Source organism: Dermacentor andersoni, chromosome 1 (genome assembly GCF_023375885.2).
Source record: "Dermacentor andersoni chromosome 1, qqDerAnde1_hic_scaffold, whole genome shotgun sequence".
Classification (NCBI taxonomy): Eukaryota; Metazoa; Arthropoda; class Arachnida; order Ixodida; family Ixodidae; genus Dermacentor; species Dermacentor andersoni.
Window position 1 is genome coordinate 295,426,491 of NC_092814.1, and position 14,580 is coordinate 295,441,070.

Below are 14,580 nucleotides of genomic sequence, written 5' to 3' on the forward strand. Positions count from 1 at the left end.
CCACATATCGCGGATACACGGCAGCCCCCATTTCCCGTTACGCGAACCATTGGATTGTGCCGACATGTGCGTTCTGCCTCATTATAAAGCACGACCGACATCCCGCAGCACCAAGTTTGCTAAAGAGAGACAAATGCGTCATTTACAGAATTATGTAATGATATAGTAATATGCTGCCGACCCTTGAATATTGGAAGACGAGTTCTATGCATCACCCACGAGTTTTTGCATTTAGTGATGTCAAATTATCTGTGGAGGGCGCGTATAAGGAAACCGAGATATGCTCATAGTCTTTGCTGAGTATATGTCGCTGGATCAGATGTATATCTATCCTACACCTTGGCTATATTTATGTATACACGGATGGCTAGAGGTTTTCCGATTCCTCACGAGGTTGGTTATCCTTCACTTAAATGTACAACAAGGTATAAGACTATCATGTGCAATATGGCCGACAATAATCGAACTGTGTGATATGCTGTCTGCAGTTCCTTTTATAGCACTGACTCGATACGGACATAAATAGCCTATATTCAGTGATGTACAGGCAGCACTTGCATCCCTTGTCAACTTAAACCTAAACACACCTTTATGGTATAGTGGGACGCTAAAAGCACTTGCCAAAAGAAATGACGTTCAGAATACCACAATTTTTCAGTGGACACCTGAAGGTAACATTCCGAGAAATCGTGTAGCTAATACTGCAAGGCGACAGGCACATAAAAGAAAGATGCCCGCAACGATCGCACTTTATATAACTATATCTGAAATACGTTGCATATTATCTGACGAATCAGCCAGTTTTAGTAAGAGAGTTCGACGGAAATGGTCGAACTTCTGATCAATATTACGTTCATCTCTTTATTGAGTTCTACATTCAGATAAAGCTGAACAGATGTGAAAAAAAACTTTATCCACTGTTTGCGCCTTCGCATCGAGTACACAAAGCAGTTTCCACGCGTGGGCCGTGCTTAACACGCTCAGTGTGAATGTGGCATTGAAAATGCGAACGCAGGAAATCTTCCTTGAGAGTCCTGGAAGCATTTGGAACCAAGAAGCCGACTGGCGTCTAAGTAAATGAAGCGACACACAGATAGTGTTGGACCCAAGGCCAACCGCTACTCTTCGAAAACGCCTATACTTCTTGCTGTAGAGAAGTCTTTGAGAGCAGTCGTGTGGTCTAGAAATGCTAGGATAAATGAGTGTGGTGTATTTTTTCCGGTGAGAATGAGACTGTATGGCGCATTATATTTTCGTTATATGTGCCAGCAACAACATGTGTCAATATTTATCGTTTCTGACGTTTTGTATTGAAGTACATAGAGCGTTTGTGAAATTGTAAGCTGTGATGCTTTTTCTTTGGTGAGATTTTGTGCTCGTAGTACTTATTGTGTTTATGCCACCTTATGATGTCTTTCTTTTACCTTTGTGATGATCTGTGACATGATCTATGCCGATGTTTCTAATAAAGCCGGCAACGTCTTTTGGTATTAACTTCTCCTTAAATAGTCATGGTAATAAAGTTAATGCTGTTAAAACAGGTTAATCGCGTTTTTTTTTATGCATTGCCCTATTTCAAGCCAAGCGCAACCTTTTGAGCATCACGTGGTGTGGCCTAGCTACTAAGATGCCGAGTTTATAAAGCTATTTGCACTTAGTCAAAGACCAGCGCGCAAACCCAGCACTGGCTTTTATTTCGAAGTGACACGTTTGAAAGAAGGAACCACGAAATAATACATCTGCGAGTGTTATCTGTCACAATTCTTTATCGAAGCACAGAACTGCTGCCATGCCGGATAACTTGTTACACAAGCGTGGTCGAACTTTGCCTGAAAAACTTAGGTAAGAGTATCACCGTGCGCTGGTTACAATGCTGGGCATATTCTCCCTGGCGGACAGGTGTACACTAAGGATTAGTAGAGAAGGCAAGACGGCGCGCAACTGTTTTTGCGTCTTAATTCCCCGTGTGGTAATAACGCTTCTACAAATCCGCGCTTTCCTGTGATTTCTCCTTTCTCAATCAGTGAGCACAGAAAAGAAAAGAAACACCGATGCACGTCTAGGCTTCACACAAGGGGCTTCCATTTATCTGTTTAATGTAAGTTATGTTAAAAGCTACATCACTTGAGTTTCTATTCGGCATCGCTTCTATTATTGGGCATTGAGATTACTTGGAGCAAGTCAGCAGGCATACCCACACTTACTCATTCGAAGTACCAGTAAGGACGGAAGCGGATGCCGCTGGAAGAAAGCAAACATGACCTGAAGGCGAGGTGCCAAGCACCCGTCCACGCACACACGCGTTCGCCAAGGTCGCGTGCCCGATCTGCGCAGCTCCTTCCTGACCCGGTAACCCGATTGACGTGGCTCGTAGCGATTATGGAATCCCGATGACGTAGCAACGCGAGCTGTCTTTCGAACCTGGGAAGCTTGTACTCTTGTACCTGCGTGAATAACTTGGAAAAATGCTCGCCGTTCACACAAAGAAACGGAATGGTGACAATGCCTTTCCTCGAAATGCCGAGGAAGGTCTGAAACGCATGGCGAGGTGTCGCTGGTGAGTGACGAGTGCTAAATATAAGATGAGAGATGAGATAATTGCGGAGCTGCGAATAAAATCAGCGACAGGAATGGCGACGAGTAGGTCGTCATAACCATAGCGTTTCACACTACATTACCTAGAGGGAAATCTGGCGCTGCTGCGCTGTGGTATGCATGGGAATGCCGGTATATTGTGGATTCGGATTGGCATCGTTCTCGTAGAGACAGGACACCTTGAAGACGCGCTTGGCAAGTACCGTTCCGTCTGTCACAATGACTCATTTTCTACTAGAACAGCACGTGAAAAGCTGTTTTAGCTTTATTATTACGCGAAAATATGTTTTGTTTAACTATGAGAACTTGTTATTGTGTGTACGACTACATGTTACGTAAAAAGAATCAGCGGGCCGCTAAAGTTGGAGGACAGACGACAAGGTTCGCGCTCGCTTTGAAACAGTTGGTCCTCTGTTCTTGCTTTTCTTCGCTTGGTCATGCATCGTGGGTGAGTAAAGACGTAATATGCGTTAATGGAAACATTTTATGAAGATTTTACTTTGAGAACCGTAGCCATATCCACGTTTTAGACGAAGCCTCTTACAACACCAGCCAACACGAGCCTCGCAGACACATATACCGTCATTCCCATGACGGCACGGTGCCCCCTTAAGAAACTCCCATAGACGGTGGCGCCAGATTACCCTCTAGGTGTTATAGTGAGAAACTCTGTGGTCATAACAAACTTTCTAGAATGAACGTCATGACAAAATGAAATGCAGGAATTTCAGCCAGGCAGTCCACTGAGCGCCAGCCTCTTCGGCATCAGACAAAAATGACTGACATTGACTGACTGATTTATTGGTTGATTGGTTGACTGTATGAGTGGTGGATCCCTCGATCGATAAAATGTTTCATTTTATTTTTTCTGATTGATATGAGCTTGTCATTAGTTGATTACAACGCTTGTGGTTATAAGATTGCTACGACCTTTAATCGACCTTTAATCGACCTTTAAGCAAATCTAGCTTCTGCGCTGCGCGCAGAAGCTAGATTTGCTTCTGCGCGCAGCGCCTAAGGGAAAATATACTTTGTTTTTCAGAAAACGAGAAGTGGCAGCGCGCTTACGCTAGTAAGTTCACTGTTTTCTGGAAAACAAAGTAAATTTTCAATTAGGCGCTCCATACAGAAGCAAACCTAGCTGTTTCAGTCTCGCATTTTTCATGTACCGCGCTATCGATTCATTCACCATCGGCGTATTAAAAAAAATATAACACAACAGCAGATAAGACACAGGTGGTTGCACATGCAAAAGTACAATTGGAAAAAAATAAAGAAGCAGACAGAGAAAGGCAAAAACTGTATACGATTCTATACCTGATGCACCTGAGCAGAGCCGCTATGTTGTAGTGGATCACGCGACTTCTAGATCAGAGTCGCTGTAGTTTTGCAAGTAAATTCTGGTACGAAGTCAATTTCGTATCGCTGATCAGGTAACCAGATATTCTTTCGAAACTTGCGGGCTTCGTGTCCCTCGACATGTACGAAGTACGAGGTGCCACTGAAGGAGAAAAAGGGAACACGGTAACGATGGAGTCGCAGCTCTCATTAAGTAGAAAATGCAACGTGTTTCTCCTGCACGCTTTCCGTACGTTATCTCCGTATGTCGCAGGGCGTTGGACGTTCCAGATGGCACTGCCACAATGAGACCGACGCTTTTAATCTGGCAGAGAAACTTGGTAACGTCGCCAGGCAACACACGGTCGAAACGCCTACATGGTTGTACAAAGCCATGTAAACACTGGTGGTTCACGGATTGCCACTTGAGTTTCAAGACAAGTGCCGTGTCATCGTATGGTGTTTACGTCGCGAGAATTGAGCCGTTACTAGGAAACCTATATTCAGTATTTTTTCGTGAAACTCCCCGAAAGTCTACCGTATGCCTTCGTCGAAACCGTCGTAATTTTGCGCACTGTGTAGACTGCTGCTTATGAAAGCCAGCAGACGAAATGGTGGTGATGCCTTTGTCGGTAGTCACCACAGGATCATTTGCTGCAGTATAGACGTTACGAAGTGTGCATTTTTGCACAGGTGATAATAAAGCCTCTCTCGATCGCAGTGCGGGAGCGAGGCTTTCGGGACAGGCTGAGCTGGTACATCAATGTATTTAGTAAACAATTTCAGGGCGGATATCTTGAAACTGGGGCCACTGTCAGAGTTTGCGCTTAATTCGAGCGACCAAATTGGAGCACGTCTGGAATTGTGCAATCTCAATAGTTACTTAGTGTATTTAATTAAAATTTGAATCAAGGACATTGCAATTAGCTCATTGAAAGTTACATTTCCTCGTGTGATTAACGTCTGCCTCTTCAAAAACCTTGCTTGGACACGCGAAATTGCACTGTATAGTATAGGTAATTAACAAACTCTGTTTCATGTAAAACAAAGACCTGATGGAATAGAACGACATTTTTTGAAGTCTTTAGATTCAAGAGTGCTATGAAAGGGGCTAGTTGGTGGCTCTTCATACACGCTTATGCGCTATAGCACGTTACTAAAAGCACAGACACATGACACTAACAGACTATTACGATTCAGCCGTCTCTTAGTGTTTCGTATCTGTGCTCTTAGTAAAGTGCTAACGCATAACCAAGTATGAAGGAATTATACTTAATGAAGAGAGCAAGAAAAGTCGCTGGGCGGCTTAACTTGCCTGATGATCACACTGTTTTTTTCCCCCTTCTCAATCGTGTTCGCTAACCCTTAAGAAAATCTCCTACGTTCAAGAACGGCTCCCAGGGATCCGTCTATCTCCATTAGCTGGACGACAGCTGTTGAATAAATATTGCAGGGCACACCCATCTGGCTGCGCGCGGCCGCAGGGACGAAGACTGGCGGCGGGTGATAAATGAACGTTTGTGTTGCCACCATTTGTTCAGAGTCACGTGATAAGTACGTCAGTATAGCGCCTGTCTCCTCTCGCCCAGTGCAGCATCGGATGTCTAGATCTGTCAAGAAGCTTGGCGGAGTGTTTTCCCCCTCTGCCCGTTTCACATTTTTTTTATAGCGTACCAAATTAAACCAGCCTCTTCCGTCATGGAATGATTTAGTGTATACCCGTTGTAACAGCGTAACGGGCGAGTTACAAGAACGAGAAACGAGATCGCGCGAGACGGTGAACGTAACGCCAGACAGTCGGCCGAGAGACGGCGAGAATATAACGAGTTGCTTGCACTTTGATTTTGGGAATAGGCTGCATTGTTCCAGGTGTTGTTATTTGTAAAAGTCAGGAATACGAGATACACGGTAATAAATCATTCCTGACTTCATCAACCGTAATTTTTCTCCGAAACGTTCCTCCCCCCTAAAGAAAAAAGAAAGGAAAATAGAATGACGGACAGAGAAACATTAATTAATTAATTTACGAGGCGGGCGCCAGTTCTCAGTGTTGTCACATGGAGGCATGTAAACTGGGGAAAGGAGGAGAGAAAGGCTGCTCACGATATATGCAGCCGGAAAAAAAAAGTTATGAATGTAAACTGAAAAAAAATGAATTATTAAAAAGAAGAGAGTGATTTATTTACAGAAAGGCAGAGAGGTCGGCAAATTTAACCAACAGTGAGTCCCTAGTATAGTAATGGAATTGGTCCAGCAAAGAAAAAGAAAAACTAAATAACTTATGTGTGAACATTCCAAGGCAACTGTATAGCGCTCCTTGCGGCGAGGTCCGAGTGCACGTAAAGACGAAAGGTCGCCTTTAAACGCCTGAAGAATGTCCACAGTGGCTGCTGTAACTCAGCGTTTGGAGCGAGGCGCTGAATCCATGAGATTATTTTGTGCTTATGAAAATTTTGAGGAGCAGGAGGAGGAGCGTCGCTTGCTGCAAGCAGTACAATTTTGAAAGCACGTCGTTGTGTTGCATGAAGCATTACAACTTAAAGGGACTGACAACCAGTATGTCGGTCGGTCGGCCGGTCGGTCGGTCGGTCGGTCGGTCGGTCGGTCGGTCAGTGTTTTATTTTCACCAAACAAAAACATCTGTGAAAAAGGGGAGACGGCGAAAAAGCTGCGGATACTGCAGCTTGACTAAGCACCGTCCACCCTGTAGGAGCAATGACAGGGTAAATATACAAGCAAAAAGAGCATTATACAAGCAAAAAGTGAATAATTAAAGTGACAGGGTAAACACTCCAGCGAAAGCAAATAATTATTATACACCAGCACAAAAAATAGTACATAAAGGATGATTTTTGCAAATAATAAAGCAAGAGAAGACAAACTGGCATCGTACTTCTATGCTTAGTGAAAACAATGATATAAAGCAATACAATTTAAGGAATGCGCGGTTACAAAAACAAGCTAACTACATTGGTGGGGTTTAGTGTGTTGATTTCAATGTCTTGCTGCTCATATGCGTTAAGAGTGTTTGGTAATGTGTAGCTAAGCCTTTGCGTTCCGTAAATATTGCGTGAGAATGGAGTTTTCCAGGGGGGTTTATACCGATGGAAGTAAATACTTTGAGTAGGTTCAAGATTTGCAAGTGTGAGAAATGGGTCAAGCTTCCCGCGAGTTGCACTAATGTAGGATTGTAGCAGCCTGCATTTGTATATATTGTTCGCCGTAACAATTTTATGCTTCACAAAAAGATGGCTGGTGTGTTCAAGGTATAGCATGTTCTCCTTTGCCCTAATAGCTCTTTTCTGAAGTATTTTTAGCTTATTCAAATTGGTTAATGTAGTGTTTCCCCATATTAAAGCACAGTAGTTCAAGTGAGCATGGAAGAGAGCTTGATAAATAAGTCGCTTTATGGTAAGAGGCAAAATGTATCGACAACGATTTAAAGCACCAACCACGCGTCTCAGCTTTAAGCTAATCTGATGTATTTGCTCATTCCAGGATACATGTTCATTAACAATTACTCCAAGCGTTTTAATTGATTTGGTTACTGAAATTTTGTATGGGCCTAGGGTAATATGGTGAGGTAACTGTAGGGATGTGCCAAGGGCTCGAAAAAGGACACATTTTGTTTTTGTTTCATTTAGTGTTAAATTGTTTTAGTGCACCAATCGCGAAGCTTATAACCGGTGTTTGCTGCTAGTGCCTCGAGAGTACCTAAGTTTCTTCCACTAAAAAATAGTGTGCAATCATCAGCATAAATTATAAATTTGCAATCTTCGTCGATGTTGATTATGTTATTGATGTAATATAAAAATAATGCAGGCCCTAGAATGCTGCCTTGTGGCACCCCGGTTTTAATTGGTTGTGTGCTTGATTTAAAGGGAAGCTGAAAGTTTTTCCACAAGAAATTAGTGAAGAGCAGTACGCCGTGATTTTCAACCCTCTGAATTCGAATATCGCATCGAAATTGAGCGAAAGAAAGCGCAAACATATTTTATTTCGACGAAAAGTGCAGCAGCAGACACGCCCAGCTCGCGCGCCTCGTTTCCGCCTGTGATTGGTCGGGCGCCTCGTGACGTCAACAATGGTGTTCGTCCGGACCGACTGCTGCAGCTACACACGAAGCACGGTGCAAAGTAGTTTGGTGGTGTTTTGTTGAGACGGTCATGGAAATTTTCGAGAGCTTGCGTTTCTCTGAGGAGTTCGGCGTTGTTACGTTTCACCTACGACGCGCGGTATAGCCGGCGCGGATGCAACGGACGCCGGGGCTTCGTTCAAAGCGGTGGACATTTTGGCCCGTTCGACGCCGCCGCAACGCCTCCCCGCCAAGCGCGTCCAGGCGTGTTTCAATGCCACGTGTCTTCGTGTGTGTGTGTGTGTGTGTGTGTGTGTGCATGTTGGTGCCCACGCTTGTCAAGGCGCGGCAGCCGGGGAAAGGAGCTCCCCAAGTGTGAAGCGAGGAGGTCTGACCGGCGCCGGCCCGGCGGATGCGTCACCTTCAAGTCTCGACGTGCCCGAGCGCCGCCGTCACGTGGTCTCATCCAGAGACGTTCCTTCTTCCCCTCGACTCCGAGAGTATAAGAGCAGCTGCTCCCGGACGCCGAGGGAGGCTCCGATTTCTTCCGTCGAGTTACGTGCTCTCCTGTCTCTCCACTTCGGTCGACCTGACCAGCCGCTCTTTTGCGATGCTAGAATAAACAAGTTGTTCTGTTAGCAGTCGACTCATGCTTTGCCGGGACCTTCGGATGCTTCCAGTTGTGCCCCAGGCCGCCAGGCCAACGCTACCCTTGGGGCTTGCGACCCATTTGCAACAACGGGCGTCAGCGCTGTGATTCCAACAGAGTCAAGTCCAAACTCTACGAGAGCGATTTTGCGCGCGACGGTGACGGGCGACGGCTTCGAGCGACAAAACGGGCCGTCGCTTGGACAAATCGCTCGGTGTTGTCGCTCGATCGCTCGTTTCTAGAAATCTAGAACTCGTCGCCCGGAAATGCTTTGAGCGACTAGCCAATTCTGCGAAGCCGAAACTGGATGTACATAACTCAAATACTACTGTTTGTCGCACGGAACGAGCAAACTATGGAATTTTACACGTGCAAGAATAAGAACCTAGTGCAAGACCTTCAGAAATATTTTGTGCTCCTTCTTCAGTAAAATACATCAACTTAAATTGATAAAGCATGCGCCATGCTAGTTTCGGCGCGTATATTGCTGCCCTCATACCGGGAAGTCGTCGCTCAAAGCCGTCGCTCGCGTGGAGTTCGGCTTGCAGACGACGAGTGAACGCGACAGCCATCGCCTCGCTTGTAGCGCTGTCGCTGTCGCGTGCAAGATCACTTGTAAGGGGTTTATACTTGTACATACTACACGTACGCACATACTTGTACATACTACATTTACGAGCCGATTGCGAAGAGCCGGCTTCTCCAAGAAGCAAAAAATGCTGCTGCAATCACTGCTTTCCGCGCGAACGAAGGCGAAGTGTTAGCATCTCCTTGTGTTGGAAATGTTCTTTGGCGAGTATGTTCTTTGCTAAGCGGCATTCAGCGTTCCAGTGAGTACGTTTCCGGGCAAACAACTGTAGTGTTATGTTCCTGCATGCCTCCTCGTAGAACGTAAGCGGTGATGCGATCTTCAGCATTTGTGCGCTGCCCCAAAGCTGTCGGCAATCTACACAGACGGTTTAAACGCATCAAAAGTTTACCGGCTGTTGTAGCACGTGTAGTATAGAACCTTCGTCAGCGCGCCATCCGCACGCTACTCGTAACGGGCGAATTCCGTCGGCTACGTGAGATGGTCGGTTTCTTATGTGTGCGAGAGAAGGGGGAGCGGAGCGTCTTGGCGCGAACAGGCTTTCTAACACATGCAAACTTTACAATTGCACTGCGCTATGGTAGCTGCATGCAGGCTGTTTCACAACACACGTGCGAATAGAAAATTCGAGGCGCTTGGCGATGAAACCTGCGTCAAGGGTGGGCGATAAACATGCACCTTCCGTTCAGCGTGCTAACTGTTTTTTTTTAGGAGAACCCAAATCACGCATTATTGATAAACTCCGGTAGTAATCGTCACGGAAGTGGTTAGAGCACAACACTGTTGTTCTTGAGCGCTTGAAGTTGTTTTGCTTCACAGCAGCCTCCCATTTAGCTGAAAGCTTCTTGTCTTGCAGGAACTAATGGAACATCGGAACATCATCGCGGCCGCTGGTGTTCGTGCAAGCGTAGGCTGCACAGAACGCCGGCATGACCGGCCTACAAGTTCCATTGATGCTGCGCACGCCAGCTACCACTCCTATATACACACAAACAAAGAAATGTAGGGTCGAGCAAAGCAGATTAGGACGGCACGCACGCAGAAATAAGCCCGGTCAGGCACGGTCGCGGAGACTGCGAAGGAGCGGAACACCAGTGTTGACGTCACTAAGCCGCGGTTTCCGGTCTCCGCTCGCATCGTCAGCGTCAGCAGCAGCGCGCGGCGCTTGACGGGGGGCGGAGCTACAGCGCAATTTTAACCGATGATTGCGTTGCTCCTAAGTGAAAAATCCCCCCCAAAATTATACCTTCATGGTTTATAAGGTTCCCGCATCCGTATATGACCGTCTTATTGAATTCGACAGACTCTTCAGCTTCCCTTTAAAGCCATTTATTTTAACGTACTGAGACCACGCACTCAAATACGACTGAATAAGTTTGAGCGAGATTCCTCTAAATCCATAGCATTTTAATTTATTTAATAATAATTCATGACTTACGCGATCAAATGCCTTAATGAAGTCCAAATACAATGCAAGTGTCAAAAGCCTGTTTTCGATATTGTATACTATGATTTCTTTTTGTGCTAATAGATCGCTCTCAGTTGAACGTTTCTTTCTGAAACCATATTGACATTCGGTAATAAGATCGTACTTTCTAGAGAAGATATCAATTCTATCGTTTATTATTTTTTCAAGGCATTTCGAGAAAATGGGGAGTATGGATATTGGGCGATAATTGCTTAAATTGTTTTTGTCTCCTGTTTTGTATATTGCAGTCACTTTTGCTAGTTGCATGAGCGGTGGAAAAATACCTGTTGATAACACCAAGTTGTAGATGTGTGTTAGTACTTCCGCTATGATATCTAATACATACTTTATTGGTCGAATTTCTATGCCATCAGAATCACAGCTGCGACTATTTTTTATTCTACTGAATAGTGTAATTACTTCAGAACTGGAAGTTAATTGGTTTAAGAAAAAGCGTGTTTGGTATCGGAGTTAGGCCGGTTGTTGTTTGTGCGCTGTGGCTAGCATTTCCTATTTTCACGAAGAAATCATTGAATTGTTCTGCAAGCTCAGATTTTAGTGGGAGTGGCTCCTTTATTCAGTAGTTCATTTAGTTTGTTCCACATGGTATCACGTCGCTCTGGACGTTGTGGATAGAATATGTGGTAGTAGTAGTCCCTTTTTGTCCTTTCCTTTTCTTTATTCAACTTATTTCTAACAGTCTTTTATTCAGTCCATAAGTCCGCATTACGTGTTTTAACGAACTGCTGGTAAAGTTTATTTTTATGGTTTATCTGTCGCTTTGGATAGTTTGTTATCCATGGTTTCCGAGATTTGTTTGGTCTGTGATATGTCTTGAGAGGAAACGATTCAAAGTAAAGTTCCTTAAATGTTGTTATAAAGTTATTATACGAGTTGTTTGCATCTCCATCGGCCAAAATATCATTCCAATGCAATTGTTTGATACGGTGACTAAAGTGCTCCAATGTTGCAGGTGTCACTGAGTGGTACGTGAATTCTTCTGGTTTCACGTAGGCCGGGTTGGTGTGCATATTCAGGAAAATAAATATAGGCAAGTGATCGCTTATGTCGCAACTTAGTACCCCTGAAATTCTTTCTTCTGTTATAGAATTGGTAACAAACATGTCCAGCAATGACATTGTTGATTCAGTAACTCGTGTTGGCATAGTAATTACATTTTCCGACTTCCGACATGACCGAATTTTAAAGATCTAGTTTTCTTATGGCGCAATGCAATGCACACCTTCTGTAGTGTTTACATGTTCAGCGGTTACCTTGAAAAGCGCGAGCATATTTAGTAAGCGGAATTGTTCGATCTGAGCAACCTGTAAAAAAGTAAGAGTCCCTCCTCCAGCAACGCTGCCTAGTTAGTGGCTATGGTGTTGGGCTGCTAAGCACGAGGTCGTGGGATTCAATCACAGCCACGGCGGCCGCATTGCGATGAAGGCGAGATCCGTAAACACCAGTGTACTTTGGTTTAGGTGCACGTCGGATAAGCCCATGATTACTAATTCCGCAGTACCCCAGTAGCGCGTACCTCGTAATCAGATCGTGGTTTTGGCACGTTAGACCTCATAATTTATATAAGGCTTGTCATTGTGTCTACATTCACACTCGAGTTTGAAGATCTACCTCCGATATTTACTTCTTCGGGAAAACTTCAAAGAGGGCCTACGTCACGAAATTACTTTTCTTTTTGCTGAAAAAATATTTTGGTGACACCTAGCTCATTCGCACATTGCAACTCTTGCCTGGTTTTTCTTAGACAATCGGCGAGGGTCGCTTTTAGGGTCGGGGAGGCAATGCATCTGAAGGAAAAACTAGGCTATTGAAGAACTACGTTGCCGAAGAAAGTACTCCAATGCGTTCAGCAGGAGCGGAGTTATTGCCCATCAAACACGCACTTCGCGGTGCTTCCGCTCCTTCTTCAATGCCTTTCACTGCGAAGGGGAGCGGGGCGTGCCCACAACGCTCCGCCTACTGAAAGTCACCGTAGAGAACAGCGCATTTCTCATTCTTGCGCCTACGACGTGCCAAACTTAAGCCAAACGCGGTTGTCTTCGCCAAGCCGCAGTGCGCTTAGCCAGTGGGCTCGTCGCGGTACCTACGCTACGTATAGCGGACCGCTGCCACATGCAACTGTAGTGCATATGCGCAGTAGCACGACAGGGCTTGAGCTCGTGTTCGCGCTCATACGCTCGTCTGGCCGTGCTACGTGGTGCGGACTGGCTTTGTACTTCACCAGCTTTACCGCCGGATTGTAACCACGCCTAATTTCTGCATTTTGAAGCATATCGAATAACTCTGCCGAGGCGTCTAACCAGGAGCCACCAGGAGCGAGCGCGCGCAGGTGAGCGTGCGTGTTGTCTGGCCTTAAGTTCCGTCCCGTTCGAGGCTAGTTCAACGTTCGAAACTAAATAGTCGAAATTTGCGAGTTCCGACGGCTGCGACACCGATAAGCAGGGCGGCCAAAGTTTAATTGCTACGTCGGTGACCGCGGTGGAGCGCGAGTGACAATAGTCGGCTTCTTCCTGAAATACGTAATTATTAGCTAAATTCGGAAGCAGATTTTCGATTATTTATTCCTGTTGATTAAACTTCGTCAACAAATATAGACAGTAACAGCACACCCGAAGGTGCTGAGAGCATAACCACTGGTTCAGCCAGAAAGCGGTTAGTAATAGAGATGCCGACTCAAGGCTCATGCTTGCATGTTGTCTTAAGCGAACTGCGTTCTTGAACTGCTTTTCAGAATAATATATATTTATATAACTTTAAGAATGCATTATAGATTTGCTAATTAAGTAAATATGTGAAACAATTTGGTGTGAAGACCAAGTCCTTTAAATAAGCTCGCTGATCGCTTATCATACTTTTCCGTAGGTCGTGGATTTGTAGTCGAAATCTTGACTGTTGAGTTTTAGCAAAGGGAGTCTGCAAATTGCTCGCTTATATGAAGGAAGGAAGAAAAAAAATGAGGAGAGGCCCACCCCCTCCGCGGACTAGGAGAAAAGTGTGGAAGAAGTGACGTGTATTTTTTCCATTTTCTTGCTTTATTTATTTTTCTTTCGCTGTATCGGCCATGTTCTCCGGCCGCAATGACGGCTTCGTTATGAATGTGTGCGCTCATACGTGTTGTGTGAGTGAGTGAGTGAGTGAATAAACTTTTATTGGGTCCAGCAAAACGCGATAAAACGCGCACCCGTGAATGAGGTGACTTTAGGAGAATGGAAAAGATAAGTGCAGTGCCGTAACTGTCTCTTACAGGTGGACACCTCAACAGCATTACACGGGGAAAGGGGTGTGGGGAGAAAAAGATGAAGAGAGGAAAGGAGGAGGCGGCAAAAATAAGAAAAAAAAAATGCAGGGTTCAGAGCCGCGTTGTTAGTTGCGTCGCACTGCAAAAGTCAAGTAGTGCCTCAAGCGCACTCTTGACGATAGACGAGTGGGCTACAGGAAAAAGCAACGCGTTGGTCGTGTCGCAAGGCTGTCCCAAACGCCGATACGATGAACACAAGTCCGTGCGCTCCACACTGAAAACAGGACAGTGAAGTAGGAGGTGCCTGAGCGTCTCCACATCGGCGCAGTTGCTGCACACGAGGCTGCCTTTTCCCTGCAGCCTGTGTATTCTGGCGGCTGTCCCGTAGCATCCGACACGCAGGCGAAGGAGGAACGAGCGGTCCTTGCGGTCCGGCGCGGGGGAGGAGGCGAGGCGCACAATTGTCACCTTGGCCACGTCGAAAGGGGTGACCGAGGTCAACGTTACTAGATAGGGTAACGTTGACCGAGCTGGCGATGGGGAAGCGATCGGAGTGAGCCGTCGGCCGCCTCGTTGCCCCGTAAAAGCCTCGACCAGACGTACGCGC